This window comes from Chiloscyllium plagiosum, unplaced genomic scaffold (assembly GCF_037043375.1).
Source record: "Chiloscyllium plagiosum isolate Xiang-an unplaced genomic scaffold, Cpla_swu_hap1 HiC_scaffold_27, whole genome shotgun sequence".
Classification (NCBI taxonomy): domain Eukaryota; kingdom Metazoa; phylum Chordata; class Chondrichthyes; order Orectolobiformes; family Hemiscylliidae; genus Chiloscyllium; species Chiloscyllium plagiosum.
Window position 1 is genome coordinate 64,568,447 of NW_028270165.1, and position 23,589 is coordinate 64,592,035.

The 23,589-nt window shown below is 52.8% G+C and overlaps 1 pseudogene; it reads right to left on the reverse strand.

The window, feature by feature from the left end:
• Positions 1-21,256: 21,256 nt before the first annotated feature.
• The window catches only part of LOC148144476 (uncharacterized), a 2,631-nt pseudogene continuing 298 nt past the window's right edge, over positions 21,257-23,589 (reverse strand).

Consider the following 23,589-nt stretch of genomic DNA (forward strand, 5'->3'; position numbering starts at 1 on the left):
GAGAGAGATATTGCGGAAGGCGCAAGAGAGAGGGAGAGAGATATTGCGGAAGGGCGCAAGAGAGAGGGAGAGCGATTGCGGAGGTCGTGAGAGAGAGATTGCGGAAGGGCGCGAGAGAGAGCGGGAGAGATTGCGGCAGGGTGCAAGAGAGGGAGAGATTGCGGAGGGTGCAAGAGAGAGGGAGAGAGATTGCAGGAGGCCGTGAGAGAGAGAGGGAGAGAGAGATTGCAGGAGGCCGTGAGAGGGAGAGAGAGATTGCGGGAGGGTGCAAGAGAGAGGGCGAGAGATTGCGGGAGGCCGCAAGAGAGAGAGGGAGAGAGAGTTTGCAGGTGGTTGCGAGAGGTCGTGAGAGAGAGATTGCGGGAGGGTGCAAGAGAGAGGGAGAGAGAGATGGCGGGAGGCCGTGAGAGAGAGGGCGAGAGATTGCTGGAGTCTGCGCGAGAGTGAGAGTTAGAGAGAGATTCTGGAGGCTGTGAGTGAGGGGGAGAGAATTGTGGGATACTGCGCGGGAGAGAGAGATTGCAGGAGGCTGTGGGGAGATACTGTGGGAGGCCGCGAGAGAGATGGGAGAGAGAGATTGCGGGAGTTGCAGGAGAGAGAGAGGAAAGGAATTGCAGCAAGCCGTGAGAGAGAGGGAGAGAGATTGCAGGAGGGTGCAAAGAGGAGAGAGAGGGAGAGAGATTGCGGGAGGCTGCGCGAGAGAGGGAGAGAGATTGCGGGAGGCTGCGCGAGAGAGAGGGAGAGAGATTGCGGGAGGCTGCGCGAGAGAGGGAGAGAGATTGCGGGAGGCTGGGAGAGAGATTGCGGGAGGCTGCGCGAGAGAGGGAGAGAGATTGCGGGAGGCTGCGCGAGAGAGGGAGAGAGATTGCGGGAGGCTGCGCGAGAGAGAGGGAGAGAGATTGCGGGAGGCTGCGCGAGAGAGGGAGAGAGATTGCGGGAGGCTGGGAGAGAGATTGCGGGAGGCTGCGCAAGAGAGCGGGAGAGAGATTGCGGGCGGCTGCACGAGAGACGGGAGAGAGATTGCGGGAGGCCACGAGAGAGATTGCGGGAGGCTGCGCGAGAGAGAGGGAGAGAGATTGCGGGAGGCCACGAGAGAGAGAGAGGGAAAGAGATTGCGGGAGGTCGTGAGAGAGAGATTGCAGGAGGCCACGAGAGGGAGAGAGATTGCGGGAGGCCACGAGAGAGAGAGGGAGAGAGATTGCGGGAGGCCACAAGGGAGAGAGATTACGGGAGGCCACAAGAGAGAGGGAGAGAGATTGCGGGAGGCCACAAGAGAGAGAGGGAGAGAGATTGCGGGAGGCCACGAGAGGGAGAGAGATTGCGGGAGGCCACGAGAGAGAGAGGGAGAGAGATTGCGGGAGGCCACAAAAGAGAGAGGGAGAGAGATTGCGGGAGGCCACGAGAGAGAGAGGGAGAGAGATTGCGGGAGGCCACGAGAGAGAGAGGGAGAGAGATTGCGGGAGGCCACAAGGGAGAGAGATTGCGGGAGGCCACGAGAGGGAGAGAGATTGCGGGAGGTCACGAGAGGGAGAGAGATTGCGGGAGGCCACGAGAGAGAGAGGGGCGCGAGAGAGGGAGAGATTGCGGGAGGCCGCGAGAGAGAGGGAGAGAGATTGCGGGAGGCCGCGAGAGAGAGAGATTGCGGGAGGACGCGAGAGAGAGGGAGAAAGATTGCGGGAGACCGTGAGAGAGATTGCGGGAGGCCGCGCGAGAGGGAGAGAGAGATTGCAGGAGGTTGCAAGAGAGAGGGAAAGAGAGATTGCAGGAGGTTGCGAGAGGTCGTGAGAAAGAGATTGCGGGAGGGTGCAAGAGAGAGTGAGGGCGAGAGATTGCTGGAGTCTGCGCGAGAGCAAGAGTTAGAGATTGCAGGAGGCTGTGAGTGAGGGGGAGAGAATTGCGGGAGGCTGCGCGAGAGAGAGATTGCAGGAGGCTGTGGGGAGATACTGTGGGAGGCTGGGAGAGAGAGATTGCGGGAGTCACGAGAGAGAGAGGGAAAGGGATTGCAGCAAGCCGTGAGAGGGAGAGAGATTGCGGGAGGCTGCGCGAGAGAGGGAGAGAGATTGCGGGAGGTCGTGAGAGAGGGGGAGAGAGATTGCGGGAGGTCGTGAGAGAGAGGGAGAGAGATTGCGGGAGGTCGTGAGAGAGAGGGATAGAGATTGCGGGAGGTCGTGAGAGAGAGGGAGAGAGATAGTGGGAGGCCGCGAGAGAGAGGGAGAGAGATTGCGGGAGGCCGCGAGAGAGAGGGAGAGAGATTGTGGGAGGGTGCAAGAGAGAGGGAGAGAGATTGCGGGAGGGTGCAAGAGAGGGAGAGAGAGATTGCGGGAGGCCGTGAGAGAGAGTGGGACAGAGATTACGGGTGGCCACGCGAGAGAGAGATGGAGAGAGAGAGATTGCAGGAGGCCGCGAGAGAGATTGGGGGAGGCCGCGCGAGAGAGAGAGAGGGAAGGGAGAGATTGCAGGAGGCCACAAGAGAGAGGGAGAGAGATTGCGGGAGGGCACGAGAGAGAGGGAGAGAGAGATTGTGGGAGGCCGCGAGAGAGAGGGAGAGAGAGATTGCGGGAGGGCATGAGAGGGGGAGGGATTGCAAGAGGCCACGAGAGAGAGGGAGAGAGATTGCGGGAGGGCATGAGAGGGAGAGGGATTGCAGGAGGCCACGAGAGAGAGGGAGAGAGATTGCGGGAGGGCATGAGGGAGAGGGATTGCAGGAGGCCACGAGAGAGAGGGAGAGAGATTGCGGGAGGCCACAAGAGAGAGAGATTGTGGGAGGCCGCGAGAGAGTGAGGGAGAGACAGATTGTGGGAGACTGTGCGAGAGAGTGAGGGAGAGAGAGATTGTGAGAGACTGTGCGAGAGATTGTGGGAGACTGTGCGAGAGAGTGAGGGAGACAGAGATTGTGGGAGACTGTGCGAGAGAGTGAGGGAGAGAGAGATTCTGGGAGACCGCAAGAGTGAGGGAGAGAGAGATTGTGGGAGGGCATGAGAGGGAGAGGGATTGCAAGAGGCCACGAGAGAGAGGGAGAGAGATTGCGGGAGGGCATGAGAGGGAGAGGGATTGCAGGAGGCCACGAGAGAGAGGGAGAGAGATTGCGGGAGGGCATGAGTGAGAGGGAGAGGGATTGCAGGAGGCCACGAGAGAGAGGGAGAGAGATTGCGGGAGGCCACAAGAGAGAGAGATTGTGGGAGGCCGCGAGAGTGAGGGAGAGAGAGATTGTGGGAGACTGTGCGAGAGAGAGGGAGAGAGAGATTGTGGGAGGCCGCGAGAGAGAGGGAGAGAGATTGCGGGAGACTGTGCGAGAGAGAGGGAGAGAGAGATTGTGGGAGGCCGCGAGAGTGAGGGAGAGAGAGATTGTGGGAGACTGTGCGAGAGAGTGAGGGAGAGAGAGATTGCGGGAGACTGTGCGAGAGAGTGAGGGAGAGAGAGATTGCGGGAGACTGTGCGAGAGAGTGAGGGAGAGAGAGATTGTGGGAGGCCGCGAGAGAGTGAGGGAGAGAGAGATTGCGGGAGACTGTGCGAGAGAGTGAGGGAGAGAGAGATTGTGGGAGGTCGCGAGAGGGAGAGAGAATGTGGGAGGCCGCGAGAGAGTGAGGGAGAGACAGATTGTGGGAGACTGTGCGAGAGAGTGAGGGAGAGAGAGATTGTGAGAGACTGTGCGAGAGAGTGAGGGAGAGACAGATTGTGGGAGACTGTGCGAGAGAGTGAGGGAGACAGAGATTGTGGGAGGCTGCAAGAGTGAGGGAGAGAGAGAGGTTGTGGGAGACTGTGCGAGAGTGTGAGGGACAGAGAGATTGTGGGAGACTGTGCGAGAGAGTGAGGGAGAGAGAGATTGTGGGAGACTGTGCGAGAGAGTGAGGGAGAGAGATTGTGGGAGGCCACGAGAGAGAGGGAGAGAGAGATTGTGGGAGACTGTGCGAGAGAGTGAGGGAGAGAGAGATTGCGGGAGACTGTGCGAGAGAGTGAGGGAGAGAGAGATTGTGGGAGGCCACGAGAGAGAGGGGGAGAGAGGTTGTGGGAGGCCGCGAGAGAGAGGGAGAGAGAGATTGTGGGAGGCCGCGAGAGTGAGGGAGAGAGAGATTGCGGGAGGCCGCGAGAGAGAGGGAGAGAGAGATAGTGGGAGGCCGCGAGAGAGAGGGAGAGAGAGATTGCGGGAGGCCGCAAGAGAGAGAGGGAGAGAGAGCTTGTGGGAGGCCGCGGGAGAGAGAGATTGTGGGAGAGTGTGCGAGAGAGAGAGAGAGAGAGATTGTGGGAGGCCGCGAGGGAGAGAGAGATTGTGGGAGACTGTGCGAGAGAGTGAGGGAGAGAGAGATTGTGGGAGACTGTGCGAGAGAGTGAGGGAGAGAGATTGTGGGAGGCCGCAAGAGTGAGGGAGAGAGATTGCGGGAGACTGTGCGAGAGAGAGGGAGAGAGAGATTGCAGGAGGCCGTGAGAGAGAGAGGGAGAGAGAGATTGCAGGAGGCCGTGAGAGGGAGAGAGAGATTGCGGGAGGGTGCAAGAGAGAGGGCGAGAGATTGCGGGAGGCCGCAAGAGAGAGAGGGAGAGAGAGATTGCAGGAGGTTGCGAGAGGTCGTGAGAGAGAGATTGCGGGAGGGTGCAAGAGAGAGGGAGAGAGAGATGGCGGGAGGCTGTGAGAGATAGGGCGAGAGATTGCTGGAGTCTGCGCGAGAGTGAGAGTTAGAGAGAGATTCTGGAGGCTGTGAGTGAGGGGGAGAGAATTGTGGGAGGCTGCGCGGGAGAGAGAGATTGCAGGAGGCTGTGGGGAGATACTGTGGGAGGCCGCGAGAGAGATGGGAGAGAGAGATTGCGGGAGTTGCAGGAGAGAGAGAGGGAAAGGAATTGCAGCAAGCCATGAGAGAGAGGGAGAGAGATTGCAGGAGGGTGCAAAGAGGAGAGAGAGGGAGAGAGATTGTGGGAGGGCGCAAGAGAGAGGGAGAGAGATTGCGGAAGGTCGTGAGAGATTGCGGGAGGCTGCGCGAGAGAGAGAGGGAGAGAGATTGCGGGAGGCTGCGTGAGAGAGATTGCGGGAGGCTGCGCGAGAGAGAGAGGGAGAGAGATTGCGGGAAGCTGCGTGAGAGAGATTGCGGGAGGCTGCGCGAGAGAGAGAGGGAGAGAGATTGCGGGAGGCTGCGTGAGAGAGATTGCGGGAGGCTGCGCGAGAGAGAGAGGGAGAGAGATTGCGGGAGGCTGCGCGAGAGAGATTGCGGGAGGCTGCGCGAGAGAGAGGGAGAGAGATTGCGGGAGGCTGTGCGAGAGAGGGAGAGAGATTGCGGGAGGCTGCGCGAGAGAGAGGGAGAGAGATTGCGGGAGGCTGCGCGAGAGAGCGGGAGAGAGATTGCGGGAGGCTGCACGAGAGACGGGAGAGAGATTGCGGGAGGCCACGAGAGAGATTGCGGGAGGCTGCGCGAGAGAGAGGGAGAGAGATTGCGGGAGGCCACGAGAGAGAGAGAGGGAAAGAGATTGCGGGAGGTCGTGAGAGAGAGATTGCGGGAGGCCACGAGAGGGAGAGAGATTGCGGGGGGCCACGAGAGAGAGAGGGAGAGAGATTGCGGGAGGCCACGAGAGAGAGAGAGGGAGAGAGATTGCGGGAGGCCACAAGGGAGAGAGATTGCGGGAGGCCACAAGAGAGAGAGGGAGAGAGATTGCGGGAGGCCACAAGAGAGAGAGGGAGAGAGATTGCGGGAGGCCACGAGAGGGAGAGAGATTGCGGGAGGCCACGAGAGAGAGAGGGAGAGAGATTGCGGGAGGCCACGAGAGAGAGAGGGAGAGAGATTGCGGGAGGCCACGAGAGAGAGAGGGAGAGAGATTTCGGGAGGACACAAGGGAGAGAGATTGCGGGAGGCCACAAGAGAGAGAGGGAGAGAGATTGCGGGAGGCCACAAGAGAGAGAGGGAGAGAGATTGCGGGAGGCCACGAGAGGGAGAGAGATTGCGGGAGGTCACGAGAGAGAGAGAGGGAGAGAGATTGCGGGAGGCCACGAGAGAGAGAGGGGCGCGAGAGAGGGAGAGATTGCGGGAGGCCGCGAGAGAGAGAGGGAGAGAGATTGCGGGAGGCCGCGAGAGAGAGAGATTGCGGGAGGACGCGAGAGAGAGGGAGAAAGATTGCGGGAGACCGTGAGAGAGATTGCGGGAGGCCGCGCGAGAGGGAGAGGGAGAGAGAGATTGCAGGAGGTTGCAAGAGAGAGGGAAAGAGAGATTGCAGGAGGTTGCGAGAGGTCGTGAGAGAGAGATTGCGGGAGGGTGCAAGAGAGAGTGAGGGCGAGAGATTGCTGGAGTCTGCGCGAGAGCGAGAGTTAGAGATTGCAGGAGGCTGTGAGTGAGGGGGAGAGAATTGCGGGAGGCTGCGCGAGAGAGAGAGAGATTGCAGGAGGCTGTGGGGAGATACTGTGGGAGGCTGGGAGAGAGAGATTGCGGGAGTCACGAGAGAGAGAGGGAAAGGGATTGCAGCAAGCCGTGAGAGGGAGAGAGATTGCGGGAGGCTGCGCGAGAGAGGGAGAGAGATTGCGAGAGGTCGTGAGAGAGAGGGAGAGAGATTGCGGGAGGTCGTGAGAGAGAGGAAGAGAGATTGCGGGAGGTCGTGAGAGAGAGGGAGAGAGATAGTGGGAGGCCGCGAGAGAGAGGGAGAGAGATTGCGGGAGGCCGCGAGAGAGAGTGGGACAGAGATTACGGGTGGCCACGCGAGAGAGAGATGGAGAGAGAGAGATTGCAGGAGGCCGCGAGTGAGATTGGGGGAGGCCGCGCGAGAGAGAGAGAGGGAAGGGAGAGATTGCAGGAGGCCACAAGAGAGAGGGAGAGAGATTGCGGGAAGGCACGAGAGAGAGGGAGAGAGAGATTGTGGGAGGCCACGAGAGAGAGGGAGAGAGAGATTGCGGGAGGGCATGAGAGGGAGAGGGATTGCAAGAGGCCACGAGAGAGAGGGAGAGAGATTGCGGGAGGGCATGAGAGGGAGAGGGATTGCAGGAGGCCACGAGAGAGAGGGAGAGAGATTGCGGGAGGCCACAAGAGAGAGAGATTGTGGGAGGCCGCGAGAGAGTGAGGGAGAGAGAGATTGTGGGAGACTGTGCGAGAGAGTGAGGGAGAGAGAGATTGTGGGAGACTGTGCAAGAGAGTGAGGGAGAGAGAGATTGTGGGAGGCCGCAAGAGTGAGGGAGAGAGAGATTGTAGGAGGGCATGAGAGGGAGAGGGATTGCAAGAGGCCACGAGAGAGAGGGAGAGAGATTGCGGGAGGGCATGAGAGGGAGAGGGATTGCAGGAGGCCACGAGAGAGAGGGAGAGAGATTGCGGGAGGGCATGAGAGGGAGAGGGATTGCAGGAGGCCACGAGAGAGAGGGAGAGAGATTGCGGGAGGCCACAAGAGAGAGAGATTGTGGGAGGCCGCGAGAGTGAGGGAGAGAGAGATTGTGGGAGACTGTGCGAGAGAGAGGGAGAGAGAGATTGTGGGAGGCCGCGAGAGAGAGGGAGAGAGATTGCGGGAGACTGTGCGAGAGAGAGGGAGAGAGATTGTGGGAGGCCGCGAGAGTGAGGGAGAGAGAGATTGTGGGAGACTGTGCGAGAGAGTGAGGGAGAGAGAGATTGCGGGAGACTGTGCGAGAGAGTGAGGGAGAGAGAGATTGTGGGAGGCCGCGAGAGAGTGAGGGAGAGAGAGATTGCGGGAGACTGTGCGAGAGAGTGAGTGAGAGAGAGATTGTGGGAGGCCGCGAGAGAGAGAGGGAGAGAGATTGTGGGAGGCCGCGAGAGAGTGAGGGAGAGACAGATTGTGGGAGACTGTGCGAGAGAGTGAGGGAGAGAGATTGTGGGAGGCCGCAAGAGTGAGGGAGAGAGAGATTGTGGGAGGGCATGAGAGGGAGAGGGATTGCAAGAGGCCACGAGAGAGAGGGAGAGAGATTGCGGGAGGGCATGAGATGGAGAGGGATTGCAGGAGGCCACGAGAGAGAGGGAGAGAGATTGCGGGAGGGCATGAGTGAGAGGGAGAGGGATTGCAGGAGGCCACGAGCGAGAGGGAGAGAGATTGCGGGAGGCCACAAGAGAGAGAGATTGTGGGAGGCCGCGAGAGTGAGGGAGAGAGAGATTGTGGGAGACTGCGAGAGAGTGAGGGAGAGAGAGATTGCGGGAGGCCACAAGAGAGAGAGATTGTGGGAGGCCGCGAGAGTGAGGGAGAGAGAGATTGTGGGAGACTGCGAGAGAGTGAGGGAGAGAGAGATTGCGGGAGACTGTGCGAGAGAGTGAGGGAGAGAGCGATTGTGGGAGGCCGCGAGAGAGTGAGGGAGAGAGATATTGCGGGAGACTGTGCGAGAGAGTGAGGGAGAGAGAGATTGTGGGAGGCCGCGAGAGAGAGAGGGAGAGAGATTGTGGGAGGCCGCGAGAGAGTGAGGGAGAGACAGATTGTGGGAGACTGTGCGAGAGAGTGAGGGAGAGAGAGATTGTGAGAGACTGTGCGAGAGAGTGAGGGAGAGACAGATTGTGGGAGACTGTGCGAGAGAGTGAGGGAGACAGAGATTGTGGGAGGCCGCAAGAGTGAGGGAGAGAGAGATTGTGGGAGACTGTGCGAGAGTGTGAGGGACAGAGAGATTGTGGGAGACTGTGCGAGAGAGTGAGGGAGAGAGAGATTGTGGGAGACTGTGCGAGAGAGTGAGGGAGAGAGATTGTGGGAGGCCACGAGAGAGAGGGAGAGAGAGATTGCAGGAGGCCACGAGAGAGTGAGGGAGAGAGAGATTGTGGGAGGCCGCGAGAGAGAGGGAGAGAGAGATTGCGGGAGGCCGCGAGAGAGTGAGGGAGAGAGAGATTGTGGGAGGCCGCGAGAGTGAGGAAGAGAGAGATTGTGGGAGGCCGCGAGAGAGTGAGGGAGAGAGAGATTGTGGGAGACTGTGCGAGAGATGGAGAGAGAGATTGTGGGAGACTGTGCGAGAGAGTGAGGGAGAGAGATTGTGGGAGACTGTGCGAGAGAGTGAGGGAGAGAGAGATTGTGGGAGACTGTGCGAGAGAGTGAGGGAGAGAGAGATTGTGGGAGACTGTGCGAGAGAGTGAGGGAGAGAGAGATTATGGGAGGCTGCGAGAGGGTGAGGGAGAGAGAGATTGTGGGAGGCCGCGAGAGAGTGAGGGAGAGTGAGATTGTGGGAGGCCGCGAAAGAGAGGGAGAGAGAGATTGTGGGAGGCCGCGAGGGAGAGAGAGATTGTGGGAGACTGTGCGAGAGAGTGAGGGAGAGAGAGATTGTGGGAGGCCGCGAGAGAGTGAGGGAGAGAGAGATTGTGGGAGACTGTGCGAGAGAGTGAGGGAGAGAGAGATTGTGGGAGGCCACGAGAGAGAGGGGGAGAGAGGTTGTGGGAGGCCGCGAGAGAGAGGGAGAGAGAGATTGTGGGAGGCCGCGAGAGTGAGGGAGAGAGAGATTGCGGGAGGCCGCGAGAGAGAGGGAGAGAGAGATAGTGGGAGGCCGCGAGAGAGATGGAGAGAGAGATTGCGGGCGGCCGCAAGAGAGAGAGGGAGAGAGAGATTGTTGGAGGCCGCGGGAGAGAGAGATTGTGGGAGAGTGTGCGAGAGAGAGGGAGAGAGAGATTGTGGGAGGCCGCGAGAGAGCGAGGGAGAGAGAGATTGTGGGAGACTGTGCGAGAGAGTGAGGGAGAGAGAGATTGTGGGAGACTGTGCGAGAGAGTGAGGGAGAGAGATTGTGGGAGGCCGCAAGAGTGAGGGAGAGAGAGATTGTGGGAGACTGTGCGAGAGAGCGAGGGAGAGAGAGATTGTGGGAGACTGTGCGAGAGAGTGAGGGAGAGAGAGATTGTGGGAGACTGTGCGAGAGAGAGGGAGAGAGAGATTGTGGGAGGCCGCGAGAGAGCGAGGGAGAGAGAGATTGTGGGAGACTGTGCGAGAGAGTGAGGGAGAGAGAGATTGTGGGAGACTGTGCGAGAGAGTGAGGGAGAGAGATTGTGGGAGGCCGCAAGAGTGAGGGAGAGAGAGATTGTGGGAGACTGTGCGAGAGAGCGAGGGAGAGAGAGATTGTGGGAGACTGTGCGAGAGAGTGAGGGAGAGAGAGATTGTGGGAGACTGTGCGAGAGAGTGAGGGAGAGAGATTGTGGGAGGCCGCAAGAGTGAGGGAGAGAGAGATTGTGGGAGACTGTGCGAGAGAGTGAGGGAGAGAGATTGTGGGAGGCCACGAGAGAGAGGGAGAGAGAGATTGCAGGAGGCCACGAGAGAGTGAGGGAGAGAGAGATTGTGGGAGGCCGCGAGAGAGAGGGAGAGAGAGATTGCGGGAGGCTGCGAGGGAGTGAGGGAGAGAGAGATTGTGGGAGGCCGCGAGAGTGAGGGAGAGAGAGATTGTGGGAGGCCGCGACAGAGTGAGGGAGAGAGAGATTGTGGGAGACTGTGCGAGAGTGAGGGAGAGAGAGATTGTGGGAGACTGTGCGAGAGTGAGGGAGAGAGAGATTGTGGGAGACTGTGCGAGAGAGTGAGGGAGAGAGAGATTGTGGGAGGCCGCGAGAGAGTGAGGGAGAGAGAGATTGCGGGAGACTGTGCGAGAGAGTGAGGGAGAGAGAGATTGTGGGAGACTGTGCGAGAGAGGGAGAGAGAGATTGTGGGAGGCCGCGAGAGAGTGAGGGAGAGAGAGATTGTGGGAGGCCGCGAGAGAGTGAGGGAGAGTGAGATTGTGGGAGACTGTGCGAGAGAGAGGGAGAGAGAGATTGTGGGAGACTGTGCGAGAGAGTGAGGGAGAGAGAGATTGCGGGAGTCTGTGCGAGAGAGTGAGGGAGAGAGAGATTGTGGGAGGCCGTGAGAGAGTGAGGGAGTGAGAGATTGCGGGAGACTGTGTGAGAGAGTGAGGGAGAGAGAGATTGTGGGAGACTGTGCGAGAGAGAGGGAGAGACAGATTGTGGGAGGCCACGAGAGAGAGAGAGAGAGAGATTGTGGGAGACTGTGCGAGAGAGTGAGGCAGAGAGAGAGATTGTGGGAGACTGTGCGAGAGAGTGTGGGAGAGAGAGATTGTGGGAGACTGCGAGAGAGTGAGGGAGAGAGAGTGAGGGAGAGAGAGATTGTGGGAGACTGTGCGAGAGAGTGAGAGACAGAGAGATTGTGGGAGACTGTGCGAGAGAGTGAGGGAGAGAGAGATTGCGGGAGGCCGCGAGAGGGAGAGAGAGATTGTGGGAGGCCGCGAGAGAGAGGGAGAGAGAGATTGTGGGAGGCCGCGAGAGAGAGGGAGAGAGTGAGGGAGAGAGAGATTGTGGGAGACTGTGCGAGAGAGTGAGGGAGAGAGAGATTGTGGGAGACTGTGCGAGAGAGTGAGGGAGAGAGAGATTGTGGGAGACTGTGCGAGACAGTGAGGGAGAGAGAGATTGTGGGAGACTGTGCGAGAGAGAGGGAGAGAGAGATTGTGGGAGGCCGCGAGAGAGAGGGAGAGAGAGATTGTGGGAGACTGTGCGAGAGAGAGATTGTGGGAGGCCGCGAGAGAGACGGAGAGAGAGATTGAGGGAGGGCATGAGAGTGAGAGGGAGGGGGATTGCAGGAGGCCACGAGAGAGAGGGAGAGAGATTGCGGGAGGCCGCAAGAGAGAGAGGGAGAGAGAGATTGTGGGAGGCCGCGAGAGAGAGGGAGAGAGAGATTGTGGGATACTGTGCGAGAGAGTGAGGGAGAGAGAGATTGCGGGAGACTGTGCGAGAGAGAGGGAGAGAGAGATTGTGGGAGGCCGCGAGAGAGAGGGAGAGAGAGATTGTGGGAGGCCGCGAGAGAGAGGGAGAGAGAGATTGTGGGAGGCCGCGAGAGTGAGGGAGAGAGAGATTGCGGGAGGCCGCGAGAGAGAGAGAGAGAGAGAGAGAGATTGTGGGAGGCCGCGAGAGAGAGGGAGAGAGAGAGATTGCGGGAGGCCGCGAGAGAGAGAGGGAGAGAGAGATTGTGGGAGACCGCGGGAGAGAGAGATTGTGGGAGAGTGTGCGAGAGAGAGGGAGAGAGAGATTGTGGGAGGCCACGAGAGAGAGAGAGAGAGAGATTGCGGGAGGCCATGAGAGAGAGAGGGAGAGAGAGATTGTGGGAGGCCACGAGAGAGAGAGATTGAGACATTGTGGGTCCCACCAGACAGTGAGTGTGACAGAAAGAGAGAGAGTGATTGTGGACCCCGAAAGAGAGAGAGAGAGATTGCGGGGGCCAAGAGAGAGAAAGGTTGAGATTGCAGGAGCCCATGAGAGGGAGAGGGAGAGTTTGTGGAGACTGAGAAAGAGAGAGAGATTGCGGAGCCCGTGAGAGAGGGAGTCAGACATTGCGGGAGCCCACAAGAGAGTGGGTGAGAGAAATAGATTGCGGGACCGCATGAGGGAGAGAGGTAGTGATTGCAGGAGCACACGAATGAGATTGCATAGCCTGCAAGAGAGAGAGAGAGAGAGAGAGGTAGAGAGTGGGCGAGAGAGAGATTGCAGGAGCATATGAGAGAGAGAGAGAGAGATATTGCGGCAACTTACATCCAAGAGAGAGACAGAGACAGAGTGATTTTGGGTGCTCAAAAGAGAGTGAGAGGGAGAGATTGCGGGAGCCCATGAAGAGAGAGGGGGAGATATTGCAGGAACTCATGAGAGAGAGAGAGAGAGATTGCAGAGTCCATGAGAGAGAGAGAGAGAGAGGTAGAGATTGCCGGAGCACACAAGAGAGAGACTGAGACAAAGATTGTGAAGCTCGTGGGAGAGAGAATCAGAGAGAGAGATTCTGTTTGCCGAGCTGGGAATTTATGTTGCAGACGTTTCGTCCCCTGTCTCGGTGACATCCTCAGTGCTTGGGAGCCTCCTGTGAAGTGCTTCTGTGATCTTTCCTCCGGCATTTGTAGTGGTTTGAATCTGTCGCTTCCAGTTGTCAGTTCCAGCTGTCCGCTGCAGTGGCCGGTATATAGGGTCCAGGTCGATGGGCTTATTGATTGAATCTGTGGATGAGTGCCATGCCTCTAGGAATTCCCTGGCTGTTCTCTGTTTGGCTTGTCCTATAATAGTAGTGTTGTCCCAGTCGAACTCATGTTGCTTGTCATCTGCGTGTGTGGCTACTAAGGATAGCTGGTCGTGTCGTTTCGTGGCTAGTTGGTGTTCATGGATGCGGATCGTTAGCTGTCTTCCTGTTTGTCCTATATAGTGTTTTGTGCTGTCCTTGCAAATCTTCTCCCAAACAATGAGAGTGAGAGATTGCGGGAGCCCACAAGAGAGACAGAGAGAGTGATGGCGTCAATCTACAACTGATTGCAGAAACATTGTAAGCCCAAGGGGCTGAATCAGATGAGCGACAGTATGTTCAGTGTTGCCATGTATCCTGCTGAAGTTGGGGCAGGTTTGTGCTTGTAATGATTTGACTGCTTTGTTACAGTGGGATAGCCGGGGGAAAATCATTTAAAACCATTCTGGTCAGAGTTGAATGGCTTCTTTAAGGAGGAATTTGATGATATCACTAATCAGCAACCCACTGTCACCGGTTTCTAATAGGGAGAATCGATAATGGTCTGGCAACGGAGAGCAACCATTACCAACCAGCCCCACAAACTATTGGAGAAACAGGGTTGAGAGCGAAGGGGTGGGGGGTTCAGTGGTGCCTCACAGTGCCAGAGACCCAGGTTTGATTAGAATCTCAGGTGATGTGTGTGTGTGTGTGTGTGTGAGTTTGCACATTCTCCCTGTGTCTGGGTGTGGATTTCCTGCCGGTGCTCTGGTTTCCTTCCACAGTCCAGGGATGTGCAGGTTAGGGTGGATTTGTCATGGGAAAGTGTTCCATAGTATCCAGGGATGTGCAGGTTAGAGTGGATTGGCCATGGGAAAGTGTTCCATAGTATCCAGGGATGTGCAGGTTAGAGTGGATTGGCCATGGGAAATTGTCCCATAGTATCCAGGGATGTGCAGGTTAGGGTGGATTGGCCATGGAAAATTGTTCCATAGTATCCAGGGATGTGCAGGTTAGAGTGGATTGGTCATGGGAAAGTGTCCCATAGTGCCCAGGGATGTGCAGGTTAGGGTGGATTGGCCATGGAAAATTGTTCCATAGTATCCAGGGATGTGCAGGTTAGGGTGGATTGGTCATGGGAAAGTGTTCCATAGTATCCAGGGATGTGCAGGTTAGGGTGGATTGGACATGGGAAATTGTTCCATAGTATCCAGGGATGTGCAGGTTAGGGTGGATTGGTCATGGGAAAGTGTTCCATAGTATCCAGGGATGTGCAGGTTAGGGTGGATTGGCCATGGAAAATTGTTCCATAGTATCCAGGGATGTGCAGGTTAGGGTGGATTGGTCATGGGAAAGTGTTCCATAGTATCCAGGGATGTGCAGGTTAGGGTGGATTGGACATGGGAAATTGTTCCATAGTATCCTGGGATGTGCAAGTTAGAGTGGATTGACCATGGGAAATTGTCCCATAGTATCCAGCGATGTGCAGGTTAGAGTGGATTGGTCATGGGAAATTGTTCCATAGTATCCAGGGATGTGCAGGTTAGAGTGGATTGGCCATGGGAAATTGTTCCATAGTATCCAGGGATGTGCAGGTTAGAGTGGATTGGCCATGGGAAATTGTCCCATAGTGACCAGGGATGTGCAGGTTAGAGTGGATTGGTCATGGGCAATTGTTCCATAGTGCCCAGGGATGTGCAGGTTAGGTTGGATTGGTCATGGGAAAGTGTCCCATAGTGCCCAGGGATGTGCAGGTTAGGGTGGATTGGCCATGGGAAATTGTTCCATAGTATCCAGGGATGTGCAGGTTAGAGTGGATTGGCCATGGGAAATTGTCCCATAGTATCCAGGGATGTGCAGGTTAGAGTGGATTGGCCTTGCTAAATTACCCATAGTGCCCAGGGATTAGATTAGATTCCCTACAGTGTGGAACCAGGACCTTCAGCCAAACCAGTCCGCACCAACACTCTGAAGAGTAACCCACCCAGACCCATTTCCCTCTAACTAGTGCACCTATCACTAAGGGCAATTTAGTATGGCCAATTCATCTGACCTGCACATCTTTGGACTGTGGGAGGAAATCAGAGCACCTGGAGGAAACCCAGGCAGACACGGGGAAAATGTACAAACTGCCCAAGGCTGGAATCGAACCTGGGACCCTGGTAATGTGAGGCAGCAGTGTTAACCACTGAGCCACCATGCCAGTGTACAGATTACGGTGGATTGACCATGCTAAATTACCCATAGTGCCCAGGGATGTGCAGGTTAGGGTGGATTGGCCATGCTAAATTACCCATAGTGCCCAGAGATGTGCAGGTTAGGGTGGGTTGGCCATGTTCAATTACCCATAGTGCCCAGGGATGTGTAGTTTAGGGTGGGTTGGCCGTGCTACATTAGCAATAATACTTATAATACCAAGTCAGAAACCTATCCTCCTTCTGGGACAAAACCTTGCTGGGTCTGGATGGGTGGACTGGGCAAGGAATGAGGATTTTAATCTATCCCTGAGTTAGTTTGGAAATCTCTGCCACAGACTTTCCTCCACATTTAATTTGAGGGGCAGAAGTGCGGAGCAATATTTGAGGGGCAAAAATAAGGGGCAGATATTTGGGGGTCTATTTTTGGGGAGGGAAAAAAGTGTGGGGGTAATCTTGAGAGGCAGAAATATGGAGCAATATTTGAGGGGCAGAAATTGTGGGCCCAAACTTGGGAGGTCGATTTTGGGGAGCAAAAGTGTGAGTAATTTTTAGGGGCAGAAAATTTGGGGGGGTGCATAAAATTTCGGAAGGATTCAGTGAGACGGAAAAAAAGAGGCGACTGGGGCAGAGAGAAAAAGAGACAGGGAGGGAAGAAAGAAATGGAAGGGAATGGTTAAAGAGAGGAAACACAGAGAGAGAGAGGGGATAGATAGAGAGAGAGAGATTCAAAGAATGTAACAAGGAGAGACAAGAGTTGAGACTGTCAGAGAAAGAACAGAGACTCAAGAGAGAGCAAAAGACAAAGTGAGTGAAAGAGAGAGGTAGATTGATAAATAAAATCAGAGAAAGAACAAAAGATAAAGAGGAAGCAAGAGACAAAGGCAGACATAGAGAGGGAAGGAATAGAAAAATTGACAGTGTGAAGAAAGACACAGACTCACGACAGAAAGGGAGGGAGAGAGAGCAAACACTCAAGAGCAAGCTAGATGGAGATTGAGAGAGAACAATAGAGTAGTAAGAGGAGAAACTTTGATAGACAGAGATAATAAAAGAGAGAAACAGAAAGAAAAAGGGAATGAGAGACAAAGAGATTGAGAGGCAGAAGTCAGTCAGAGACTAACAGGAGTTCAGGAAAGGCACAGAGAATCTGAAGGGGTGATACTAACCATTGCAGTGTCTCCTCGCTCTCTGTCTCTCTCTCTCTCCCTCTCTCGTTGGTTTCTCACACTCCTTTTCTCCCATGAGGGACAGATCCTGTTCCCAGAAGTTTCTTCAGCCTGGGGCTGCTTCATCACAGAACAACATGGATCTCTTGTATGTGTTAACTGTACAAACGATCATGAGTTTATTAAAGACATTCACCTCTTCCCTAGCAGTTACCAGGGCACATCGGTGGACTTTTCCAAATTCTTGTCACTTCATCAGGAAATGCTGGGTATGAGCTGACAGACACCAATTGTATTAAAGACGGTTAGACTCAAGGGCAGTGTCAGAAAACGCACACAGTCTGAAAGTGTGTGTGTGTGTGTGTTTGTGTGTGCATCTGTGTGTGTGTCTGTCTGTGTGTGTCTCTCTCTGTGTGTCTCTGTGTGGTTCTGTCTCTATATGTGTGTGTGCCTCTGTATCTGTGTGCATGTGTCTGTTTCTCTGTGTGTATCTGTGTGGTTCTGTCTCTATATCTATGTGTGTGTGTATGTGTGTCTTGTGGTTCTGCCTCTATAAATGCGTGTGTCTGTGTCTGTTGGTATACATATGTCAAAATATATGTACGTGTGTGAGTTTGAGTGTGACCCATGTGTGTGTCAGTGTGTCTGTGTGTATGTCGGTGCTTCAGTGTGTCTCTCTGCATCTATCCGTGAGTTTCTGTCTCTGTATGTGTATGTCTCTTTGTCTGTCTGTATATGTGCTTGTCTGTGTCTCTGTGTGGTTCTGTCTCTGTATGTGTGTGTCTCTTTATGTATGTCTGTGTGTGTGTCTGTGTCTATATGTGTGTGTGTCTCTGTGTGTATCTCTGTATCTGTCTCTGTATATGTGTGTATGTATGGTTATGTCCCTGTATGTGTGTGACTGTGTCTGTCTCTATATAGGTGTCCATGTGTCTATATCTGTATTAAGATGTGTGCTTATGTGTGTCTCTGTGTCTGTTTATGAATACATATATATGCCTGTGAGGCTCTGTATGGTTCTGTCTCGGCGTTTGTGTCTCTCTATGTCTAGGCAAAAGTGAGAACTGCAGATGCTGGAAACCAGAGTTTAGATCAGAGTGATGCTGGAAAAGCACAGCCGGTCAGGCAGCATCCGGGGAGCAGGAAAATCGACGTTTCGGGCAAAAGCCCTTCTCTCTATGTCTGCATATATGTGTGTGTGTGTGTGTGAGATGAGGGAAGGGGATGGAGCTCTGTGTGTTTCTCACTATGTCAAACTATCGCTGTGTGTTTGTAGCTATGTGTTAGTGTAGATCAGAGTGTGTATTAGTGTGGGTGTCTATGCTTGTGTGTATCTCTGAGTCTGTGTCTCTGTGCAATGAGCTGTCTGTTGTTTTGGGGGTGAATCCATTGAAATGATGTTAAGCCAATTCTCCCTTTTGCTTTGTCTGTTGCTCTTGTGTTTAACATGATACAATGCTGGCGGTCACTTTGATGTGTGTTTCCATCTGTGTGTGCCTGTGTTTTTGTGATTTGGAGGTGGACAAAGTTAAAAATCACACAACACTAGATTATAGTCCAACAGGTTTATTTGGAAGCACTAGCTTTCAGAGCGCTGCTCCTTCATCAGGTGATTGTGGGGTATAAGTGTTTGTGTGTGTTGTGTCTCTTGTGTCTAGCTTGGGCAGCAATGAAACACGTTTTGCCCGGGATCAAAGGCCCGCTCTGTAAAGTGATAAAGTGCTTCCCTCTGGTGGCCTCCCCCCGCCACCGCAGTCAGGTGGCACAGTTGTTCCCTTCTTCACACAATGTCCTTGGAGACACAAAACACTTTTCTCCGATGGGCGTTGCCCCTGAGGTAGGAGCATAAGCAAATGAACAAATCCAGTGATGGTCTCACTTTTTCCACTTTTCAATTCGGTTCTCACTAAGAAACTGAGAGAGTAGGTTACAAAACATTACAAATTGCAGAGAGTGCAATAAAATTCACCATATGTCCTTTCTAAACGGTTCACTGGGAGATGCCTGGATACAGTTGTAATAGACATATCCCACATAATGTGTTAATGACAGGAAAACTGCACGAAAGCAAATCACTTCCACATTACAGAGGAAGCACTTAGATTTCTGAGCATGAACATGTTTCACTGTGTGGGAACTCTTAGTGCAATGACAATCCTCTCCACACCAACATAATGTGTGTGTCTGTCTGTGCCTCTTTGTGTGCATGTATGTGTGTATGTCTGTGCCTCTGTGTCTATGTGTGTATGTGTATGTGTGTGTGTGTGTGTGTGTGTGTGTATGTGTATGTGCTGAAAATGTGTTGCTGGAAAAGCGCAGCCCGAAACGTCGATTCTCCTGCTCCTTGGATACTGCCTGACCTGCTGCGCTTTTCCAGCAACACATTTTCAGCTCTGATCTCCAGCATCTGCAGTCCTCACTTTCTCCTGTATGTGTATGTGCATGAGTGTGTTTTGCCTGCGTGTGTGTATGTGTATGATTGTGTGTGTCTGTGAATGTGTGTGTATGAGTGTATGTGCATGTGTGCGTGCATGTGTGTTGGTGTGTGTGAATGTGTGTCTGTGTAAGCATGTGTGTGTGTCAATACGGTGTGAGCATCTCTGTGTGTGTGTGTGTGACTCTGTATGTGTCAGTATGGTGTGTGTGTCTGTTGATGCTGCTGTGAGCTACTCTCTCTGTCTCCTTCTCTCTCCTCTCTCTCCCTAACTCTCTCTCTGTCTCCTCCTCCTCTCTCATTCTCTCTCTCTCCCCATCTCTCTCTCTCCCTTTCTCGCTTTCTCATTCCCACACTTTATCTCTCTCTTCATCTCTGTGTCTCTCCCTCTATCTGTTACTCTTGTCCTGTCCTTTTATCTCTCTCTGATCGTCCCTCTGTCTCCCCCTTTCTCTCACCCCTCCTTCCATGTCTCCCTGTCTCGTTTCCTCTCCCTCTGTTGCTCCCTGTCTCTCCCACTCTCTTGATCACTCTTTCTCTCTCCCTCCACCTTTCCCTCTCTTGCTCTCTCTGCCTCTTCCTCTATCTTAGTCTCTCTCTCTCACTCTCTCCCTTTTTCTCTCTCAGTCCCTCCATTCTTATCTCTCTGTCTCTCACCCTGTTCCTCCCTACCTTCCCCTCCCAGTTGCTTCATCTTCCTCCCAATCTCTCGCTCACTCTCTACCTCTCCCTTTCTCTCTCTCACTCTCTTCCTCTCTCTCTGCCCTTCTCTTTCTCCCTCCCCATCACAACCCAGAAAGGCTGGACATTGTTTAGGGTCCCGATAAATCCCAACATCCAGCCATCGGAAAATCCACGGTATCCACTTGCACTGCAACCTCAGACCACCAGGTGTAGTGACGCTCTGAATCAGGAGCTGAGAACAGCAGTCCCTCTAGGAGACTCAGAACTTGTCCTTACTGGGCTCCTACTCGCCCAATGACACCAAATGGGGCAATCTCCCCAAGGAGGAGCAAGATGGTTGCCTCAATGCAGAGCATGTCCTGTAGCTGAATGCAGGGAGTCCTCAGTGACAGGATTATGGGTCAGCGGGTCAGACACCTGAAGTTCCCTCGTGAAGGGGGTTGTGGGTCAACCTACAGTTCATGGAGTGCAGCAGTTCAGGAAGGTTTTCAAAGGACACAGCGGAATATGAATCCGTGGAGAAATGGCAGATGGAGTTTAGAACATAGAGCATAGAACATTGCAGCACAGTAATGAGGACCTTTGGCCCTCGATGTTGTGCTGACCTGTGGAACTAATCTGAAGCCCATCTAACCTACACTATTCCATTCTCCTCCATATGCCTATCCAATCACCATTTAAATGACCTTAAAGTAGGCGAGTTTACTACTGTTGCAGGCAATGCGTTCCATGCCCCAACTACTCTCTGAGTAAAGAAACAACCTCTGACATCTGACCTATATCTATCACCCCTCAATTTAAAACTATGTCCCCTCATGCTAACCATCACATTCTGAGGAAAAAGGCTTTTGCTGTCCAACCTATCTAACCCTCTGATTAGCGTATATGTCTCAATTAAGTTATCTTTCAATCTTCTCCTCTCCAATGAAAACAGCCTCAAATCCCTCAGCCTCAATCCGGGTAAGTGTGAGGTGCTGCACTTGGAGAGTTCAAATGTTAAGGAAAGGTATATAGCTAACGCCAGGACCCGAGCAGCATTGATGGACAGAGGGATCTTGAGGTGCAAGTCCATAGCTCCCTGAAAGTGGCCGCGCAAGTAGATAGGGTGGTAAAGAACGTGTATGGCACACTTGTCTTTATTGGTCAGGGAACTGAGTACAAGAGTCAGGATGTCATGTTGTAGCTTTATAAGACGTTGGTTAGGCCACACTTAGAGTATTGTGTTCAATTCTGATCGCCACATTGCAAGAAGGATGTTGAGCTTTGGAGAGGGTGCAGAAGAGGTTTACCAGGATCAGCCTAGACGAGAAGGCATGAGTTATAAGAAAATGCTAGAATAAACATGGGTTGTTTTCTCTGCAGCAGCAGAGGCTGAGGGGTGACTTGATGGAATTCTATAAAATTATGAGATGCACAGAAAGGGTTGATGGTCAGAATCGTTTTCCCAGAGTTGAAATGGCCAATACTAGGGGGCATGCATTTAAGGGGAGAGGGGGAAAGTTCAAAGGAGATGTGAGGGGTAAGTTTTTCACACAGAGAGCAGTAGGAGTCTGGAACGCACTGCCAGTGGTGGTGATGTAGGTAGGTATGATAGGGAGTTTAAGAGATAAGAACATGCATGTACAAAGCAGGGAGGAATACGGACCATGGCCAGACAGAAGGGATTAGTTTAGTTATGGCATCATTTAAAGTACAACATGTAAGGCCGAAGGGCCTGTTCTGATGACGTACTCTTCTATGTTGCAAAGCAGCTCCTCATATAATGTATCTTGCCTATTGGGCTATTGCAAGGAGTATGTGTGCAGTCACATCAGGAGAGGTCACTCGCGCCACTGGGAATGTGAAATGAATTAGAACATTTGCTGATGCCTCTCAGTGTTGCCCAGTTTCTTTTCCCTGAACTACCGAGTGTATAGAATAATTAGGGTAAAAGGATATTTCAATGCATTCTTCAGCTGCTCTCTGAACTTAGTCTGGGTCACGGCATAAAACACAGTGTTCGTGCAGCAACTGAGGAGCTGTAGCATGAAGCCTAATTCCTGGACAAATTCATGTATCCAGACAGACCAATAGCCAAAAGGCAACATTCGGTTCCAAATCGAATACAGCATTATCATTGTCCACAGCAGGATGAAATTTGTTGAGATAACAAACAGTAAAATGATGGATTTCCTTCAGCTCTCCATTTCTGGGTCTCTGGCACTCTGACGAATGAGTCTCCTGTGGGCTCTGCTGCTCACGAGAATGTGTTGGATGGTGAAAACATTGAGCAGCAGAATCATGATGAAGGGGAGAGCCGGGGTGAGAATATGATGGAGAAACTCAATTGTGACCCACCAACAGAGATTCCCGAACAAATTTGGTGACACGGCAAAACCAGGGCCTGTTCATCAGCCAATACCGATTTGTTAACATAAAATACCAGAAAGTGTTCTTAAAACAGCTCAGCACAGTCACTGTTCCAAGAAATGCAGGTACTGTTTTCTCATTGCAGTATTTGCTTTTCAACTTCTGGCAACAAATGGCTAAAAATTGGTCAAAGGTGAAAGTGACGGTGAACCAGACAGAACAGTCAGTAACTGCATAAAGCAGAACTGCATGGATGTTACAAACAGGGACGGACTCCAGGAAGATAAAATGGACATAATAAACGATTGGTATGTGTCTCAAAATCAAGTCAAAGATAATAACCAGTAGACCTGTCGTTGCCATGGTCATCAAGTAACAGGTGACACATCTGGAGAGACCACACTTGTTCCGAGATAGGATCACAATCGTCACTATGTTAACTGTGAGGAAGGGCAATGGAGAATGAAATTACAAGAGGGTCACAAAACTCGACACAATACCTAAGGTAAGGTCTTACCAACACCACATATAATTGTAGCAGTATGTCTTTGCTTTTACAGTTCAGTCCTTTCGCAATAAATGTCAGGATTCCATTTGTGTTTCTTACTATACCTGGCAGCTGAACCCCCCACTTTCTGTGGTTTGTGCACAAGGACACAGTTATGAAATTGAAAGCATGAATGTTTACTTTAAAATAGAAACTGTTTTCGTATTTTGAAGTAAACTTAAAGTGCAGGCTCATCTGCCTGAATGGAAAGGCAGAAAGATGGAAAAAGGAGAAAGGTTCTTGATGAGCTAAACGACAGGGAGAAGGAAGAGGTAGTGAGTGAGAGAGAGAGAGAGAGAGAGAGAGAGAAAGAAGAAAGAGAAAGAGTAAAAAGGAAGGGGGAGAGAGAATTTGAACTTCAGAAGTTGTGAATTAGTGAGGAAAGTCAAGTTAACAAGATGAGGGTGAAGGGTGAAGATAGGGATATTTGTAAATATGTTAAAACATCGCCACATTTCGATGAGAAAGATGTCGAAGCCTTCATTATTTCATTTGGAAAAAATGGATAGGCAGATGGAGTGGCCAGAGAACTTGTGGGTAATGTGCGTTCAGACTGAGCTGGTAGGCAGAGCTAGCGAGGTGTTTGCAGTGCTGCCAGATAAATGGTCAAGAGATTATGCAGATGTTAAACAGACTACTTTAAGTCCTTATGAATGGGTACCAGAGGCATATAGTCAGTGGTTCAGACGCATAAAAAAAGAACCAGGTCATACTTATATTGAAAGAATTAAACAAAGCAATTGTGTTGATACATGTGGGCCTTAAAGATAGGCAGGGCATATGCGGCACTAAGAGAGATTATACTGCTGGAAGAGTTTAAAACCTCACTTCAAGAATAAACAGTCATGAATAAACAGAAAGTTAAAGACTGGCAGAGATGGCAGATTAATATGCATTAGTGCAAAAGGTGAAATCTTGCTTCTGGCTGAACTTTTGTCCTGTGAGGGAAATTGGGAGAAGGGGAAATCTTCACGACAAAACAAAGAGTAGAGCTCGCGGGTAGTAGTTTACCACAGGTGGAAAAAGAAACCCAAGAGGGTAGAAAGGAGTTGAAATGCCTGAGGTATTTTCATGTGTAATGGAGTGGGACATTTAAAATTACAATGCCGATGGCTTAAGGTGTCTTTGGGAAAAGATGTCTTCATTGCTATAAGGTGGGACCCATAAATCCACAGTGCTGGTCATTGAAGAAAGGCACCGTGGGAAAAGATGTAGTAAAAGAGGCTAAGCCAGTGGGTTTAATGAAAGTAGTAAAGGGAATCACAAGCAAAGTCGAGGAGTTGCAGGAAAGTGCACAGCCTAGGCAGGGGCTGGGTATGGAGGCAGCACCTGATCTCG